Here is a 20,606-nt window from a genome sequence, read left to right as displayed (position 1 = left end):
TGTGGTACAGGTAGTAATTCCGGAGAAGTTCTTCGATTCTAGAGGTTCTGCTCCTAATCTTTTTTGCTAATTCCACAAATCTGTGTAGAACCGCAAACCTGCCCTTGCCTGTGTCATTGGCCAAAACGTGGACCATGGCAACTGGATCTCTCCTATAGCGTTACTTTAATACCAAAAGTTGAGTATGCACAAAATTAATTTGAGAGCAGAATTTTTCTTGCTCATGTACAGATTTACAAAACGTCATCTCCTCGGTCTCAATCCCTCTTGGGCCCTCTTGATTTTTTCAACTGCAACATTATTGGAAAAAGTCTGGCCAATTAGAATTCACCAGGAATCCAAAACTAAGTACTCTTTTAACCAATCAAATCATTACTGATCTCATTGCTTGGGTGAGTAAGGTTGTGTCTAGATCCCATTGGCACTCCCAGGAATGCTATTTTGACTCAAGTCTCCTTGTAATTGTTGAAATGTCTATTTGCAGTGATTAGGTTTGTTTCAGGTTTTTGGTTCACATTTGCTAACCATCTTCACAGTGACAATTCCGAACCCACTTCGAAATGGCTCCTATAATTCCGACTGTCCTAATTTTAATAATGAGTTTGTCATGCGGTACAGTTCTTTGGCCAGTTCAAGGTCCTTAGCCAGGAAAACACGTGTCAATCTGCTCCTCAGTGAGCCTAATGCGTCTAGGACTACAGATGATGCCTGATGTGCTGAACACTCGTTCTGAAGCACAGCTTGAGGCTGGAATGCACAGCTACTGTCTAGCAAAATGTGAAAGAGTGGGAAGGGTGGCTTTGTGGTTCTTCCACCAGGTGAGTGGGTCTTCAGAAGAATTGATCTTTCATTTGTTTGTAAACAACAATTCACAGGTAAATTGGTCAGCAGGGGATTTGGGATGACCCACCCCCCCCAGTATTTGCCTCAAAGATTGTATGAGTGCTCTTGCCATTCTCTCCTTCTCTCTCCCTAAATCAGTTACTGGCCAAATGGAGATACAAAAACCACCGCTTAAAAAAGCATGAGGTGGCTCCGAACAGAAAACTGGAGAAATAAAACACCTCTTAACTTTATAAATTTAGCTAGCAATTTATTGTTATTGTAATGATTATATATTGTATGAATTGTATTTTCAATACAATTATGAATGTGTTACAGTAAGGGAACAGCCGATAAATTAATCTACAGCCAAACTGCCATTTTTTCAGCTTCTTCTTTTTCAGCTGTCAGTACCCATAATCCTTCTGGAATAAATCATGATACACTGGACTTATTGGTATTCTGCTGCTGTAACCTATCCACATACATGTTTGACGTGTTATGTGTTCAGAGATGCTCTTCTCCATACCATGTGGTTGTTTGAGTTTGTCACCTTCCTGTCACCTTCAACCAGTCTGGCCCTTCTCCTCTCACCTCTGTCATTAACAATTGCTGCTGATCTCCAGATCTCCTACCCAGGCACCAAGCTGACAACACACAGTGCAAGACTCCTTGTCACGCGAACAGACTACGCTGTCTACACCACTAATAACTGAGTCCCCCACTATCAATAATTTGCCTTTCCTGGAGGATGTGGCCATCTGGGTTCCCTGAGGCTCATCAGACTTCCCACTCTCAGGGTCAAGGGCCAGGTCCAAATCCTGCAAGCGCTGGAATCGGTTGGACACCACAACCTCTGGAAATGCCGCCCCTATGTGTTGTGCATGCCCTTTGCAGTGTAAACACCCTACTGTCACTGTCACTCTCTCTCCCTGCCTGCACTGAAAACTTGATCCCTCATGGCTGTGGCATGCACACCAGCTTTTTAAAGAACATAAAGAGCTTGTTTCCAATTGTGAACAATGGAGTCCAGCAAACTGGCCCTCAGGATCATGCTCAAAAGATGCCCAACAAGCTCACAATGGTGACAGACGAATGCCCCCAGGAAATCGCTTTCCAGAAGAGCACTCATTCTACACCCCTTGCATAGTTTTGGTAAGATTTTAACCCCTAACTACACTCATTGAGCACTTTATTAGGTATTTATTAGACTACTGCTGTAGCCTATCCGCTTAAGAGTTATGATGCGTTGTGTGTGTTCAGAGATGGTCTTCTGCATACTACTAAAAGCTTTAGTTTTAACCAGTCTGGCCATTCTCCTCTGATGTCTCTCATTAACAAGGTGCATCTGTCTGCAGAACTGCAGCTCACTGGATTAACTTTAGTTTTTTTGCACCATTCTTTGCAAACTCTAGAGACTAGTGTATGTGAAAATCCCAGGAGATCAGCAGTTTCTGAGATACTCAAACCACACTGTCTGCCACCAACAATCATTCCACGGTCATCAAATTTTTTCCCCATTCTGATTGTAAGTGACCGCAAGCGATGTTTTACCCATGGGCGCTTTGGTTTGATAGGGGGACTTTTACTTTGAAAGCGTTTTCTTTGCCGACTGTCTAGCGGAAGTAAAATGCACGTTAGTTCAACAAGGCAGGTGGAATGTGATCGTCATTGATGGAATGTGTGAAAAGTTTGTTAAGTAAATCGCCAGCTGTCCCAAGATGTCGGTCGTTCTACATTACATTTCCTTGCACCCTCGATAAGCGGAGCGAGGTATGTTGGCGTTTGTATTGTTTGCAGTGTTGCAGTGACATATGTTTGGTGTTGTAGGTAATGTTTTGTGTTGATTTCCTACTGAAGTGCATCTATGTATATTTGTGAAGCTAGTAGCCAGGAGCCTATTGTAGGCTAATTGTATGTCATTTTGCTTTATAGTTTTCACGGTGTTCACGAAGTTTGACGTCAATGATGCTCAACAAAAGAATAAAAGGCACCCGTCAGAGAACACTCCCGTTTGCTTATTGAAAAGATGTCGAGGGCTGCTACAGTGAAAACTCGACGCTGAGCATCGACGACAATTCGACCCAAGTTTACAACCAGCACGCAGGCAATATTAGTAATAGTAACCTAGGCTACACTAAATGCACAGATGCTACAGATGCAATGAGTGACCTTTTCTGACAACAGTATGGTTGATATCCACATATGGGACTGAAAGTTTCCTGAAACAAAAGAGAAAATAGATTATGTACACTTTCTGATGTAAAAACTTTAAAGGTTACATGATCTAAGAGTATACAGAAGGTTAATTTCATCTCTTAATATCAGAACTACTGAACCTGTGTTATTGTAAAAACAATCTAAAAGGGAAATCGTGCAATTGTGTTACACTTTGTTTATAAGATTTGTCCAGTGCTTGTTTGATATAAATCTGTTAGGTGTTTAAAATAGTATATGTCTAGTGGTGTCACTCATTGAAGTTCAAACCCGGACTCAAGACACTTAATAGTCATAGTTAATCAAGCAGCTGCACGAGCCAAACAAAATGTCGCTTCCCCAAAAGACAACAGTTAGCGCACAACAGGTTAGGTCAAGTTCTCGTGAAAGAAGCTTAACAGAGAAGGGCCAAGAGATGCATGACCGGGAAGCAAAGAAACACGAGAAAGCATTTAGCAAGGCTTATAACTCCTGGAAGGAGATGGCAAGATAAGCTAGAACAACACTAAAATCATTCTGTTCTCAAGAAGATCTTGATCAAACCCAACAAGATATCCAAGCCAGGCACAATGTAATAAGCCAACATTATGAGTCCATTCAACGCAACCGCACTGCTACTCCACACATTGTTCAGAAAATGGATGCCTGTGTTTCGATAAATACAGAGATCTGTGACATTGTAAGTAAAAGGCTGGAGACCATAGATGAGGCTTTCAATGGCCACCTTGAGAAGGAAAGAGTGAGAATGGGACTAAATAAGCATGAGTATGGGTCTATCTTTGGAGGCACAAATACAGAAACTGTAATCTCGGAGTCATCACAGATATCAGACAACCCCTCAAATGCCACCTCTAAGGCCTCTAGCAAGCGAGCAGATGCAGAAGCAGATCTCGCAGCCAAACAAGAACAGGCTAAAGCTATGCGTGAAATCCATGCTCAACAAACAAGACTCTGTAAACTAGAGCCAGAGATGCAAAAGGAGAAGTCAAAGCTACAGCGGCTACAAGCAGAAACAGAAGTTAAAGTAGCAGCGGCTCGGGTGAGGGCATATAACAGTTTTGAAGATGATTGTAAGCTCTATGATGAAGATTCTGACCACACAACGCACTCTGTTCATCGAAATACTGAATCCAAATGCCAATTAAATCCAGACGTGACAACATTCCAGCCCCTACAAGCACTGCCTGCAATGCCATTAACTCAGGAGACAGGTAGCCTAATCCAAGCAATCATAACCTCGCTAAGTATGAATCGTCTGCCTGCCCCAGAGCCACCAACGTTCACTGGTGAACCCTTAAAGTTCATAGACTGGAAGATGTCCTTCATGGCTCTGATAGACCGACAGCCTCTACTAGCTAGTGAGAAGATGTTTTATCTGAAAAACTACCTTGATGGAGAAGCACGCAAAGCTGTGGAGGGATTCTTCTATAGAAGATGCATATCAAGGGGGTATGGAAACCCCTTCATTGTACAGAAGGCCTTTCGAGACAAGCTAATGAAATGGCCTAAGGTTAGTGCAAATGATCCTTTTGCACTTCGAGAGTTTGCAGACTTCCTACAAGGCTGTGTTGAAGCAATACCCCACGTCAGAGGATTGGCCATTCTAAATGACTGTGAAGAAAATCACAAGCTGCTTAAGAAACTACCAGAGTGGATTGTGCGTAGATGGAGCCGAGTTGTTGTGAGAGAATTGGACACATCTGGGGATTACCCGAGCTTTGCATGTTTCACAGAGTTCATCCAAATGGAAGCCAGGATAGCCTGTAACCCCATCGCCTCCCCACTCTTGATGAATCACAAGCCCACGGATGAAAGACTGCCTAAGAGAGCTAGAGCACTCAACACCAGCACTCACAAGAACTCCACCTCAGAAATAAAAGAAACATTTAACTCCAAGCCAAAACCACCTTGCCCAATCTGTAAAGATGAAACCCATGGTGTTGGCAGGTGCCCCTCTTTTGCAGCAAAATCTATGGAAGAGAAAAGGGCTTTCATTCATGAAAATCACCTCTGCTTTGGATGTCTGAGAAAGGGACACAGCAGCAAAGACTGCAAAAGACGACATACCTGTGGCACGTGCAACCGACGTCATCCTACCTGCTTGCATGAAGAGAGAGATAAAAGGCCTGTGGAGGTACAACAGAAACCTTCTACTTCCACAGACAACAGTGCAAGCCAGGAGATGAAGGTCACGTCTCACGCAGTGATGCAACGCGCCTCTGCCACTTCAAGCATTGTCCCAGTTCTCATGTCATCAACAGAAGAGCCACAGAGAGAAGTTCTCACTTATGCTCTACTCGATACGCAGAGTGACTCAACTTTCATCTTGGAAGACCTACTTGAAGAGCTAAACGTAGACACTCAACCAGTGCAGTTGAAACTTAGCACAATGACGGCTATTGATACAGTCATAGCAAGTACAAGCGTTCACGGTCTACAAGTTAGAGGGCTACACTCTAAAAAACAGATTAAACTACACCAAGCTTACACTCGCGACTTCATTCCAGTTGACAAGTCCTACATTCCAACTAAGAAGACAGCACTGCAATGGCCTCATCTCAAACATCTAGCAAACAAGCTACCTCCACTGCAAGGCTGTGAAGTGGGATTGTTAATCGGAAATGACTGCCCGCTTGCATTAGCCCCCCTTGAAGTCATCACAGGAAGTGAAAACGATCCCTTTGCACAGAGAACTGAACTGGGTTGGAGTATAGTAGGCTCATCCAACCCACATCTGGATCGACAGGGAAACCAGAGGTTTGTGCATCGAGTAGCGGTAAAAGAAATACCAGCTCCATCAACCACGGACGTGCTGAAGGTCTTGGAATCAGACTTCAATGAGAAGAGGTACGAAGACAGAAACAAGTATGTGTCCCAAGATGATGTTCGCTTTGTACAGCTCCTTAGCGATAACATCAATCAGAAGGAAGATGGACACTATGAAATGCCTCTTCCTTTCAAGAGCACTAGTCCACCATCGTTACCAAACAACAAGAAGCTGGCTGCAGTTCGACTGCAGTACTTAAAGGAAAAAGGCCAACAAACAGTATAACGATCAGTATAAGGCCTTCATGGAGGATATGATGATCAAAGGTGACGCAGAGCCAGCCCCTAAAACGCCTGAAGGGCAGACTGTGTGGTACATACCCCACCACGGTGTGTACCACCCCAAGAAGCCAGAGAAGCTAAGGGTCGTGTTCGACTGTTCCGCAAAGTTCCGTGGTGTCTCTCTAAATGACATGCTGCTGACAGGCTCTAACCTAATTAACTCCCTATTGGGAGTACTCTGTCGCTTTAGGAAAGAAGCCGTTGCTGTGATTTGCGACATCGAAAGGATGTTCCACCAGTTTCTTGTCTCTCCTGACTTACGGAACTACATAAGGTTCCTCTGGTGGGAGAGTGGAGATTTGGAAAGAGAACCACAAGAGTATCAGATGGCAGTCCACCTTTTTGGCGCTGCTTCGTCCCCCGGATGCGCCAACTTTGGCCTGAAGTATTTGGCTCGTCAACACAAGGATGACTATCCAGCAGCATCAGCCTTCATCGAGAAGAACTTTTATGTAGACGATGGGCTAACCAGCGTCACCTCAATTGAAGAAGCCAAGAAGCTGATTGTTGAGGTACAAGATTTGTGCAAAAGAGGAGGTCTACGCCTTCATAAATTCAATTCGAATGAAAGGGAAGTCCTGGACTCTGTGGACCCATCAGAAAGAGCAGTAACAACCGAACCTCTCAATCTTGGCCTGAATGCAACACCAGCAGAGCGTACACTCGGTATTCAGTGGTCACTAGAACATGACACCTTCAGCTTCAATGTTGACTTACAGAACAAGCCCTCAACACGCTGTGGTATCTTGTCAGTCATTGCTTCCTTGTACGATCCACTAGGGTTTGTCGCTCGATTCACCCTAAGTGGAAAGTGCATCCTTCAGGAGCTGTGCCGCAGAGGCATCGGATGGGATGACCCACTTCCCGAGGACTTACGCCCACGGTGGGAGGGGTGGAAGAACGGTCTCCAAAGGCTGAAGGAAGTCTCAATACCGAGATGCTACCGCCCACAAGACTTCGGCAAAACTGTCACTACGGAAATGCACCACTTCTCAGATGCTAGCAATGTGGGATATGTGACATGTTCCTATTTGAGATGCAAAAATGACAATGGTAAAGTCCACTGCAGTCTTGTGATGGCCAAAGCAAGAGTTGCACCTACAAAGCTCACAAGCATTCCAAGACTGGAACTTTCAGCAGCTGTGGTCTCCGCAAGAATAAGTGTCATGCTGAAAAATGAACTTGAAATGCAGATTGATGAAGAGTTCTTTTGGACTGACTCTCAGGTTGTCCTGGCATACATCAACAACGAAGCAAGAAGGTTTCATGTATTTGCTAATCGTGTGCAACTGATAAGAGAAAATACGGATCCCAACCAGTGGCATCTAGGACGAGTGGTTGAAACCGCGGAAGAGAGCGATGGTTTAGTACGACGTGTAAAGGTGTTAGTAGGAGAAAGGACATCAACAGGAAAACAAGATCGTCCCTCTAAACCTTCGATCATTGAAAGGCCCATTCAGAAATTAGTGCTTCTACTTGAGAGTGAGCAATTAGCCTAGCGATACCTCAACCCCCTCAATACTAGCAATCTAGTATATGCTACATACCTACACACTTCTAGCTGTGAAATTTAGGAATTGATATAGGAATCCTGTATGATTCGTTCAGTTTGGTTATCTATATCTTCACTCATAATAACATGATTGGTGGGAGTGTAAGTGACCGCAAGCGATGTTTTACCCATGGGTGCTTTGGTTTGATAGCGGGACTTTTACTTTGAAAGCGTTTTCTTTGCCGACTATCTAGCGGAAGTAAAATGCATGTTAGTTCAAAAAGGCAGGTGGAATGTGATCGTCATTGATGGAATGTGTGAAAAGTTTGTTAAGTAAATCGCCAGCTGTCCCAAGATGTTGGTCGTTCTACATTACATTTCCTTGAACCCTCGATAAGCAGAGCGAGGTATGTTGGCGTTTGTATTGTTTGCAGTGTTGCAGTGACATATGTTTGGTGTTGTAGGTAATGTTTTGTGTTGATTTCCTACTGAAGTGCATCTATGTATATTTGTGAAGCTAGTAGCCAGGAGCCTATTGTAGGCTAATTGTATGTCATTTTGCTTTATAGTTTTCACGGTGTTCACGAAGTTTGACGTCAATGATGCTCAACAAAAGAATAAAAGGCACCCGTCAGAGAACACTCCCGTTTGCTTATTGAAAAGATGTCGAGGGCTGCTACACTGATGGTTGATGTGAACATTAATTGAAGCTCTTAACCTGTATCTACATGATTGTATGCATTGCACTGCTGCCACAATTGGCTGATTAGATAATCGCATGAATAAGTATGTGTAATAAAATTCCTGATAAGTGCTCGGTGAGTGTATGTCCCTATCTCTCAAGATAATTGTCAAGATAAGTTATTCAATAATTCATTATAATTGTTCATTATTAAGTAATAAGATAATTACCGCCAAGGTGGAGTCATCAACACTATAACTTGAAAACTAGTGCGACTCCGAACAGCTAGCAGCAGAGCCCGGAGAGGGACATATTAAAATTATCTAACCGATTATTGTGTAGTTAGCCAAACAGAATCTAAGGGTATTGGATACTCCTAAGCATTCTTAAGCATGTTGTCAGCTGTCCAGTTTTGAGCCTCTCATATTCTGTTATGCAGAGAAACCAAACAGCATTTTCATCAAACAACGTCAATTACTTGGGCTGTTTAGAACTAGTTTTTTTTTGGGGGGGGGGGGGGGGGGCACAATAGGGGCGGGCCTATGCCCCTTAAACTTCATGATCCAGCCCTGAATGTAACAGACAGATTAGTACATTTACATTTTAGTCATTTGGCAGACGCTTTTAATCCAAAGCGATTTACAAGTGCATAGGTTCTACCATAAGTCAGAGCATCACATCCAGAAACTAGCAAAATACACAGGAAATGCTGTTCTAAACATAGTTGTCATCAGAAGTGCATTTTTTTTTTTTTTTTTTTTTTTTGGGGGGGGGGGGAAAGGGATATCAGAAAGGAGGGCAGGGGAAATCAGGAGGGAGGACTAAGGTAGAGTTTGAAAAGGTGGGTTTTGAGTCTGCGTCGAAATAGGGGGAGGGATTCTGCTGTTCTGACAGTGGTAGGCAAGTCATTCCACCACTGAGGAACCAGAACGGAAAACAGGCGTGAACGTGCAGCTCGACCGCCAGGTGCACGTAGAGAGGGAACCGTAAGGCGACCAGAGCTGGCAGACCGGAGTGGTCTAGCTGGGGAGTAGGGAGTGATCAGGGATTGTATGTAAGGTGGGGCAGTCCCCTTAGCAGCCTGAAATGCCAACACTAGGGCCTTGAAACGGATGCGTGCGGTAATGGGAAGCCAGTGGAGGCCAGTGAGAAGCGGGGTGACATGAGCCGACCTGGGCTGACTGGTGATCAGGCGGCTGCAGCATTCTGGACCAGCTGGAGGGGCTTGATGGCACACGCTGGGAGACCGGCTAGGAGGGAGTTGCAGTAATCCAGGCGGGAAATGACGAGCGCCTGGACTAGGAGCTGGGTGGCTTTCTCAGTCAGGAGACGACGGATACGGCGTATATTATACAGAAAGAACCTGCAGGTTCTGGCAGTGGAGGATACTTGTGGAGCCAGGGTGAGGCAGTTATCAAGAGTCACCCCAAGATTCTTTGCCGTACGGGAGGAGGAAACTACAAAGTCCTCAACAGTCAATGAGAGGTCGATTGACGGAGAGGACTTAGCAGGGATGTAGAGAAGCTCAGTTTTGGCAAGGTTGAGCTTCAGGTGATGGAAAGTCATCCACGCAGAGATATCAGCCAAGCAGGCAGAGATCCGTGTGGTGATTTGGGTGTCGGGGGGGAAGGAAATGAAGAGTTGGGTGTCATCAGCGTAGGAATGATAAGAAAAGCCGTGGGAAGAGATAACAGAACCAAGAGACATGGTGTATAGCGAGAAGAGGAGAGGCCCAAGAACCGAGCCCTGCGGGACTCCAGTTCGTAGGGGTTGAGGGTCGGAGACTGCGCCCCTCCAAGTCACTTGGTAGGAGCGACCAGAGAGGTAGGAGGAAAACCAAGCGAGTGCAGAACCTGTGACACCCATCCCAGACAGCGATGAGAGCAGAATCTCATGGTTGACTGTATCGAAGGCGGCTGACAGGTCGAGGAAGATGAGGACAGAGGAGAGGGATTTTGCTTTAGCAGAGTGGAGTGCCTCAGTGACCGCGAGAACGGCGGTTTCAGTAGAGTGGTCACTCTTGAAGCCAGACTGGTTGGGATCATGGAGATTGTTCTGGAGAAGATAAAGATAAGTGGACAGTTGGGAGCAGACCGCCCGTTCCAGAGTTTTAGCGAGAAAGGGAAGAAGAGAGACAGGTCGGTAGTTGTTCAGGGCAGAGGGGTCAACAGTAGGTTTTTTGAGGAGGGGAGTGACTCTGGCCCTCTTCAGGGAAGAGGGCATGGTGCCGGAAGAGAGGGAGGTGTTGATTAGAGAGGAGAGAAAAGGGAGAATGTCATCAGATATAGATTGTAGGAGGGGAGAGGGGATGGGGTCAAGAGGACAGGTGGTCGGGCGGTGGGAAGTAAGGAGTTTCAGTGTGTCGGCGTCAGAGAGGGGAGAAAAGGAGGTTAGGGAGTTGGGGAGGGTAGGAGGGTCAGCAGGGGTGGAGGGTTGGGAGAAGGAATTGCGAATAGCATCGACCTTCTTTTCAAAGAAGGAGACAAAGTCATCAGGTGTGAGTGATGAGGGGGGTGGGGGGGGAGGGGGGGCCAGAAGAGAGGAGAAAGTTGAAAACAGTTTGCGGGGATTAGAGGCGGCCGCGTTAATTTTCGAGTGAAACAAGGAAGATTTAGCTCGAGAGACAGAGGAATGGAAAGATGATAAGAGGGCATGGAAGGAAACCATATCACTGGGGAGACAGGACCTTTTCCATTTTCTCTCCGCTGCCCGCAGTTCGGTTCGGACAGCTCGTAGAGCATCAGAAAGCCAAGGACTGGGGGGGGAGGCCCGAGCTAGTTCGGTGGTGAGGGGACACAGAGAATCAAAGGAAGATGAGAGGGAGGGCATGAGAGTTGTAGCCGCATCATCGGGAGACAGTCGAGAGAAAGACTCCGCAGATGGTAGGGAGGAGAGGATTGTAGATGAGAGGGTGGAGGAAGACAGGTGGCGTAGGTTCCGTCGACAGGTGACAGTGGATGGTGGGAGAGATGGATGGGTGTTAGAGGAGAGTGGAAGAGAGAAAGAGATGAAGGAGTGGTCAGATATATGGAGTGGTGTTACAGAGAGGTTGGTTGTTGTGCAGCTCCTTGTGAAGATGAGGTCAAGAAGGTTGCCTGCTTTGTGGGTGGGAGGGGAAAGAGTGAGGGTAAGGTCAAAAGAAGAGAGGAGGGAGAGAAAGGTAGACTGGGTGGACTCTGAGTTGAGGTTGAAGTCACCCAGGAGGATCAGGGGGGTGTCATTGACAGGTGAGGAGCTGAGGAGAATGTCCATCTCATCCAAAAAGTTCCCCAGAGGACCCGGGGGGTGATAAACAACAATAATAAACGGTTTGAACGGCAGAGTAACAGAAACCGCATGAAATTCAAAAGAGGAGAAGGAGAGGGATGATGAGAAGACACTAGATCTCCATGATTAGGATTAGGAGACCTGTGCCACCTCCTCTGCCAGAGGATCTGGGTGTGTGGGAAAAAGAGAAGGCAGAGGAAAGGGCAGCCGGGGTGGCCGTGTTCTCTGGTGAGAGCCATGTTTCAGTTAAAGCAAGAAAGTCAAGGTTGAGGTGGGAGGCATAGGCAGATATGAAGTCTGCTTTCTGGACGGCGGACTGGCAGTTCCAGAGGCCACCAGCCACACAGAGATCAATACCAGGGGATCTGGGAGGAAAGATGAGGTTAGAGATATTCTGCCCATGTTGGCGGGAGGCGAACCTCCTACCTGACTGGGACCTGGGGAGAGGAGAGAGGACAGGGATGGGAAGGAAACACATGGAGGGAACTAGGGAGGACAAGGGGAATACTACACAGTGGAATGAGGGCAGGCAGCAAAAACAAAATCAAACATCAGGCTCTCGGACAGCCTGGATGGACACCCGTAGATAGACACCCTCGACTTTGTACACCTGCGACTTCGCACGCCGAGGCAAGTAGCCGAGGCTGCCGCACACAGCTGCCGCTGGTGCGCTACACAACTGCTTAAATAACACTGACGCTGAATACAGAAAATGCAACCAACCCACTGCAGAACAATAATGCACACTGAAGTGAGTTCAGGTGTGCCAGTAATAATAGCCTGAGCAGGGTGCAAAGTATTGGCTCCTCCTACAACAAAAGCTGTGGCCTGCCAGCCAGTAAAACAATAGCCTTTAAGAAACAAACACCTAACCCAGTTTCACTGAATCTAAATAAACACCACTTGTAATAGCTAACAAACAAACAAGTACACAACAGAACACTATAATGACAACTAAACTGAATTTAGAATCAGCAAGCAAACAAATAATACTTAACTAATCCAGGAGAAAATGCAACCAACCCACTGCAGAACAATAATGCACACTGTATCAGAAGGGTGACTGTGTGAGGTAGGGGAAGGGAGGAGGGAGGGAGAGAGGGAGGGAGGAGGAGAGGAGAGGGGAGGCATAGATTGGGGCAATGTGAACAGAAGATTTGTACCTTTGCAGGGGCTGGAAGAGGCCAGTTTGCAGTGGACAAGAGACTAACAGGCCCCCACTGGCCAGGAGGGACAGAGTGCAGGCCTGGGCTGTGTGCTCAGCCCTCTTGCTGAGGTTTTAACGGTGCAATGAGAAAGAAGAGTTACACGTCAATTTCCAGGCCAATCTTGTCCTCTCAAGACTCTGTCATATAATAACTTCTGTATGGGGAGCAGTTTGTGGACAAAAATAAATATAGAGGGAGGCCATGTTTTCCAATCATCCACAATACCAAAAGAGGTAGATCTCCTATGTGCGACTGTGCGGAGCTTATTTTCTACAAAGCTTTCAGCACTTGATCTCAATCAGTTTTAACAATAACTTTACCACTCAAGGAAAGCATTTGGTTGAAGACACAAAACACAAGTCAATTGCTCCTGCAAAGATTATGAGCAAAACAGATATCCCAAAAGCTGATTGGCTCTTCCCATTACTCAATTTTGATGGTTGATGACATCATCATCATCATCATCTTTTTGTTTGAGGCACCTGTGATTGTTAACAACACCATATCACCTTCATGTTGATCTGCCTGTAGAGGAACTCCTAACACCACTGCTTCCAGTTCCATCTAGCATGGAACCAATACATGCTGCAATCAGTCATTCCTTTTCGCTTGCTACATTTTCCTTGCCAAATCACATTCCTGCCCGAAACTTCGTTCATCTGCATAGCTCACCACCAGGAATGGCTTTCACCATAAACTACAAGGCAGGTTCGATATCTTCATGACATGCCACATTTAACTAGCGCTATTATGTTTCATGTAAAACTTACCTTTCTGAAGCTTGTCAACAAAGCACTATTTGAGGAGCTTTGGTTACGGACACAATTGAAAGATGGCTGCCAGGGGGTTGTTCCACTAGTCGCCGCTAACACTATCACAGCCAATCACACGAAGTAGGGAAGAACTTTACAACTCTGTATACAAACAATTCTGGCATGCAGAGCCTCGCCCAACGTGACTTTCTAATACACATTTCACAATTTCTCATTCAGCAATAATGTCAATAATGTTTGTCGTCAAATGAGAGTAGCTACTACGAGCAAACCTCCACGAAACCCTGTAATCCATGTAGTAAAGCAAAAACATTACAATTTAAGTTGATGTAGGGTATTTAGTGTTTTACCTTTGGGTTTCAGTGAACAGAACTTAAAAATCTGGAAAACATTGCAAAATGCTTCCCTTTTACAAATCCGGTACAACAGTCCAGGTCTTGTAAATGTAGGCTGGATTTATTTCTTCTTTTTAAATAATGTCGGAATCTGTAATATATTCCTACTTGATGGTGCAATGTTTAGGCAACATAAGATAGAAACTATGTGCGGGAAATGGAATAGAAAATATAACAAACACATGCAGTTTAGAAGCAGCAGAACTAAATAGCCTACCTGTCATGGCTAACTCTATTGCTATGAAGCTTGATGGTGTTAAGGTGTGTTGAAACATGAGTTTTACTTGACAGTAAAATAAGTAAGTAATCTTGCTTTAAAATTTGAATAAATGTGTCATGTTTAACTTTGTACCATTTAGTGGTCAGGTTCGCTTCTGTTCACCACGATTATTTAAAAGGTTTTTATTATTTAATTAATTGATTTAAAAGGCTTTTATGGGCAGGGGTGCCCGCATTTTTGCATACGACTGTATACATTGTTTCGCCACTGTGGTTCCGCTTCCCCCACCAGATAAATATTTGACCAACGTTCAAACTGTAAATTTCCAATTTTATTTGGAAATGCAAAGATCCCAGAATTAGACTCAAAACCATACAATGGGAAAGGTCACCTGGACGACTGTCCCTGCCCAATTGGAGAAAAAAAAGAAAAAAAGTTGGGGGTTATTACTTGGGGGTGATTGGCTGTGTTATTGCTTCCAACACATGCAATACATGCCATGCTTCATAGGAGAAATGGAACAAGGGGTTTAATCTCTGTGCTTTACACATTTCTCCTCAGATTTCTCCTCATATTAGTTAGAAAATATTCAAACTTTTGTTTATATTTTTTTACAATTATTATAATGTCAGAAATTACCAGTTATCATACATATCTGGTGTTGTGCCAGCTATGTCCACTAGAGGGCCAGGAAGTATTGCCAAATACACCATTAACAAGTGTGGTTTCCCAATTTAACAAGATTTATTAATAGAACAATTAAATGTATGAAGCACAAACATGAAAATAATAGTCTCTATGCGCACACTATTACCTGTTGTTCTAGCCAGCTGTCCAACCTCGTGTGCCATCCATAAAAGGGGATGTATCGTGAGCGATAGTTCCGGTATACTGCTCCCTATTAAATAGAACAGAGAAAGCTAAATATAAACACATAATGTTGAAGCCTGGATTCAAAATGTGTTCTTCATGGTTTAAATACACAGCTATATACTGAATACGATCGGATTTAAGTTCGTAAAAAGTCGCCGAGAACTCAGCCTCTCATAATGCTTTCCATTTCACAGTGATTAAATTTCTACACTTGGACCATCCCAATGAAACCACAGTGTGGCTGTATTCATGTATTGTCCCAGCAATTTTAAAAATCTGACTTAACTGGCATGATTCTGTTGCCGTCTATGATGAAATCCACTAGCATAGCACTTAGCAGTATACCGGAAATGCCATTCAACGGGACTTCCACTTTACCTCCCTATAGTGCTATTAGCAGAGAGACTTGCATTTTACCAGATGATGAAATAATTATAACAATAGCCTAATAATAAGTTGGTAAAATCTAGTTTTCTTAGACGCTTAGTTGGCTAGTTGCTATAAGCACACGCCTGGTCAATCATTGAGTCCACGCTTCATACTGATGTTCTTTCTTTAGCAACGTCAGAAATTTTGGAACACCGTGAAAACTGAAATGTAAAATTCAATTGTTTCAATACGTATTCTCAATAATAACTCAATATCATATTCTCAATAATAACTCAGTATCACAAACATATTCAGTGTCTCTCAGATTTGGAACTTTCACATGACTGCCACAATTACATTACTATCACTCTTCCAAAGTAACCCCAATTCAAAGGCAATTTCAGTTGCCTACTACTATTCACAGACATTTCTGCACCAACAGAAATGAGGTCAGTAGCTACAAGGATCGCGAGGTAAGTATAAGCTGAAACGAACGTGCACCAGCCTTCTGGTAGCTCATGCATCCCCAAGGTAAGCATTTACTAACGTCAACATACAGCGTAAATGTTTCACACCACACATCATTTTGATTCATTGCTCTAACAAAAAAGGCCGATATAATGTGCAACAAAACATAATTTTCAATTTACTGTGTGTGCTTTTGACCAGCTGTAGAATTATGACGGTAAGCTTTCCCTCTCTCTCGTCTTCCGTATACCGCGCTTTGTGCTCTACCCGCCTCTATAGAATTAACATCCGGGTTACACCTACAAAGCAATTCATACGGCGTTATTTACACTCCCAACAAATTACCTTTTGATTTATGACCAAATGTACAAAATATTATATTGGATGTACCACACACATTACTACAATAAATCAATGGTAATTTCAGAATACCCTTGAATTCATTTAGAGCACCTAACTTGAGGGACAGGGCTTTTCGCTGCTTTCTACTGGAATGACTCATTTCTAGATGTGACGTTTAACAACGGATGGTTCACTAACTTTCTCTCACCTATCTGTGTGGTAGCTTTTCGCACAAGTCCCCCATCATCCTTATATATGTCAAGAACCCGGGCAAGTTTCCATTTTCATAGCAAGGAACATCTTCTTTGATGATGACGATATCACCGACTTTCACATTTCGTCTTGGGGCATGCCATTTCTGCCTAAGAGTAATGCCGGCAAGATATTCTTATCTCCATCCGACAAATATTGCACCGCCTCCACCTTTTTCTGGCATATAAGTCCTCCTTAACAAATTTACCTGGTGGGGGCAACGGGACTGAGGATTTCATTGTGAGTAGTTGGTTGAGTGTTAGTGGCTCCAGGCTTGTGGGATTATTGATACTATTCACAGTGAGTGGCCGGCTATTTACAATTGATATAACTTCATAAAAGAATGTCCTCAGAGAAGCATCATTCAATCTTCCAGCACTCTGTGCAAGGACTGAACCTAGTACACTCCTCACTGTCCTTATCTGCCTCTCCCAAACACCTCCTACATGACTTGCGTCAGAAGTCACACTGTTTTTCCGCCAGAAATGCGTCCACACTCTCTTTGTCCAGTTCCTTCAGAGTTCTTTCCAATTCATTTCTGGCTCCAACAAAAGTGGATCCCTGGGGCCTCATTTATAAACGTTGCGTATGCAAAAAAGAATGCGTACGCCACTTTCTAAGCAAACTTTGGCATTTATAAAAAACGAACTTGACGGGAAAATGTGCGGTCCTCCACGGAAACTCTGTGCCATGCGTACGCACATTAACTGGAGAAATTAGAAACTGCGACTCCGATGGCAATGGGATGAAACGCGAGAAATGGTGTGAAATTGATACTGTTGTGTCCTGTGCCTTTAATGCTCGTGACGTAACACCAGGAAAACGGGAAGTGAAACAGGATGTAAAAAGGTATAAAGATTTGCCGGGAGTTGTGGCTGGGTATGGCTGCTGTAAGGACGTGCTGTATTGTTGAAAGTTGTAAAGTGTTGTATTGTTGAATCTCGCTATACGGGTTCTCTCCCTTCCTAAGTGCAACACAACATTTGGCGATGAGAGAAGTCGAAAATGATACACAACAGATACCACTGTGTAAAATAAATCGAAATATTACCTCTCACGTATCATATATGAAGAGTTAATTTGCAAAAACGGATAAAAGCCTCTCTTACAACGGATAAACAAACAGCTGTTTGATTGATGCTCCCTGGAGTGCCCAAAAAATATGATTTAGGATGATAAATATAAACGGAGATAATCCCTCAAATATGTAGACGAATTGTTAAACAATACTTCATGTTATTAAATGTATTCTCATTAATAATATGGTGAACAGTCGGACAAATTACGCTGCACTGATGCCGTTTACAATGCGTCAGTCGGGCAGATACGAGTGCATAGTTTCATATATTGTTATCATATTCATATATTATGTTTTATAATGTGTTTATTGTTATGGATTTTTGTTCATTTTATCTCTTAATTTTGTAACTGTGTTTTCAATGGTGCTAGACAAATAACGTGTATTATTATCATTATTATTATTATTATTATTATCATCATCGTCATCATCACATTCGTTGTGCAGAACTGTTTGTCATTTACAATCAATCAGGATAATTCCCACACCTGTAGCTTTTCAGAGGCAATCAAATGGCTGAAATCCCTTTTCTTGGCCTTCTTTTCAGCGTTTGCCATTGTCGTCTTCGTGAAATGCATATTCATTAGGGGTGTTTCACTGCCTATTTATAGGCAACTGTGGGCGGGACATGAAGCTGGCAAAGGTGCACCACATTTAGAGTTGATTGTGATTTATAAAGGAAAACTGGCATGGGACGTGCATATGCACTGTTTTATAAATCAGAATATTTTTGTGCGTACACACGTCCTGGGTTTCATGCTTACGCAACCTTTTGACGTGAATCCTACGCACAGTTTTATAAATGAGGCCCCTGGTCTAGTCTAATTTGCCTGCTCCTTGGATGAAACACCGTTAGGCATTGATGAATGCATCAGTCCTCAAGTCCTCCAATATCTCGATGTAAATTGCTCTGGAGCAAAGGCCCATGAAAAGGAGACCATACGGTTTTTGTTCCTTGCGACTCTGCTTGATGTAAAAAGGACCAAAACAATTCATACCATAGTAGGAGAACAGTGGTGAGGGATCGATGCGATCGGTTGGTAGATCTGCCATCCGTTGCTTTTCTATGGGTCTAGGTTTCCTGCAGGTGACACACTGCCTTATGTATTTGGCTACTGCCCTGCTGCCACCAATAATCCAGTAACCATTGGCTCTGACTTCATTCAGGGTTCTCGTGGCAGTGCTTTCCTCAATCGTCCTCCTACTCTAAGTATACCATCATGGAGGACTGGATCAAGCTGGTAGAGTTTTTGCATGGAAGCTTTCCAGATTTCTGGCTCAGGATGTGCAGCTCTTCTTTGAAAGCCTCTTGCTGCACGAGTTTGATGAGAGTAAATGCAGCTCTCCTTTTCTCTTCCACGTTTAGAGGTTCTGCCTTTTTTGTCCTCTTAGCCAGTTGATGAACGCGTGCAACAACGTTCACGGCAGTGGACCATTTTGAGAATCGTGACAGTCGCTCTAGAAAACAGTCCTGCCTTTCAGCCACTGTATTCAGCACTTGCGCTACCTTGACCTCAGGGTCTCCTACCAGCAGCTCTGAAGTTCCTTACTTGGTATATAATTCTCTTTCCCATAGGAACTTGGGTCCTGAGAACCAGTTTGAGTTGATTAGCTCTGCTACTCTGAGGCCCCATGGGGACATAGACTATAATGGCACTCATATAGTTATATATAGATATTGTTGTGTTTTGTATTAGCTATTGTATTGTTGTACTCGAGGTATTCTAGCTGCCGAGCATGGTATGCTAGTTTGTAAGTTGATGTATTCTTCAAAGGTTCCAATTGTATCTGTATGGTCACACTAGGACTCGGAACCATACTGTCCTCTAGGGTCCTCTTCACACTTGTTCCTGTGTTTGATCTGCACTTCATTGTACGTCGCTCTGGATAAGAGCATCTGCTAAATGCCTTGAAATGTAATGTAATGTAATGTAATGGAAGTGGTTCGTCCCACCCCACAATCCATCAGCGGGGGGCATTTCATGAGCTATAGCTGCAAGGTGATTCCACTTATTAAGTCGCTGAATTCTCTTAGCTTAACATACTCCTTTGCACCAATCTTTGGCCACCCATTAAGCTTCTCTCTATACACACGCTGTACTACAAAGGAGTGGCCAAATCTGGCATTCAGCTAGCTTCTCCCATGCTGACTGATAGGCTTCTTCATCTTTTCTGTAGAAGCTACCTTCCAAAACTGACCTTGCCTCTCCACCAGTGTACTTTTGCAAGTAGAACAGCTTATCTGCAGGATTTGAGCAGCGTCGATCTATAAGAGCTCTGAAGCTTGTGCTCCACTGTATGAACTTTAATGGGTCACCAGAGAATACAGCAGGTTCTGGAACTGGGAGTCAAGTAAGGACGACTGAATCATTTAGCACTTGTACTAAAGATGCTTCATTTTTTGGAGCATCCTGACATCCTGCGTGGGAGTCAACAGGACGAGGATCTATCACATCGCTGCATGCAGGGCTACATCTATAACTATTTCCCTTTGACTCTTCCTCCGTGTACACTTTAAGCTTGGCTTCCATAACCTCAAGATCTCTTTGTTGTTCAAGTCTTTTCAGCTGTTGACAATGTGCATCAATAGTGGCTTCCCTTTCAAATTCAACCTTCTTTGCAGCTAACTGAGCAGCTGTCTCTGTTCTCTTGGCTGATATGTTTGATATCTCCGAGGGAGGTTTGGAGCTGCTGGGTACAGTTGATCTGGAAGCTGCAGATCCATATACAGACCTAGCATAGTGCCTGTCAAGCAGCAAATGTACCCTTGGCTTTTCAGCTTCAGCATCAAATTCCTCTCCTACTTCAGTTAGGCATACTCTCATTAGTTGTAATAGATCTGCTGTTACAGCTGAGCATGCATCAATCTTTCTCCGAACTTCCTGAGATGGTGATGACTGGTCTCGTAGATTATCATATTCTGCTTTAGCTATTGAATCAAGCTTCTCAACAGAATCCGCCATCTCACAGAAGTCACTGTCTGAGCATTCATGCTTACATGGATATCCCTGACATGGGTTTTCCATTTCTCATACACTGA

Source organism: Conger conger, chromosome 5 (genome assembly GCF_963514075.1).
Source record: "Conger conger chromosome 5, fConCon1.1, whole genome shotgun sequence".
NCBI lineage: Eukaryota > Metazoa > Chordata > Actinopteri > Anguilliformes > Congridae > Conger > Conger conger.
This window is presented reverse-complemented; position numbering follows the sequence as displayed.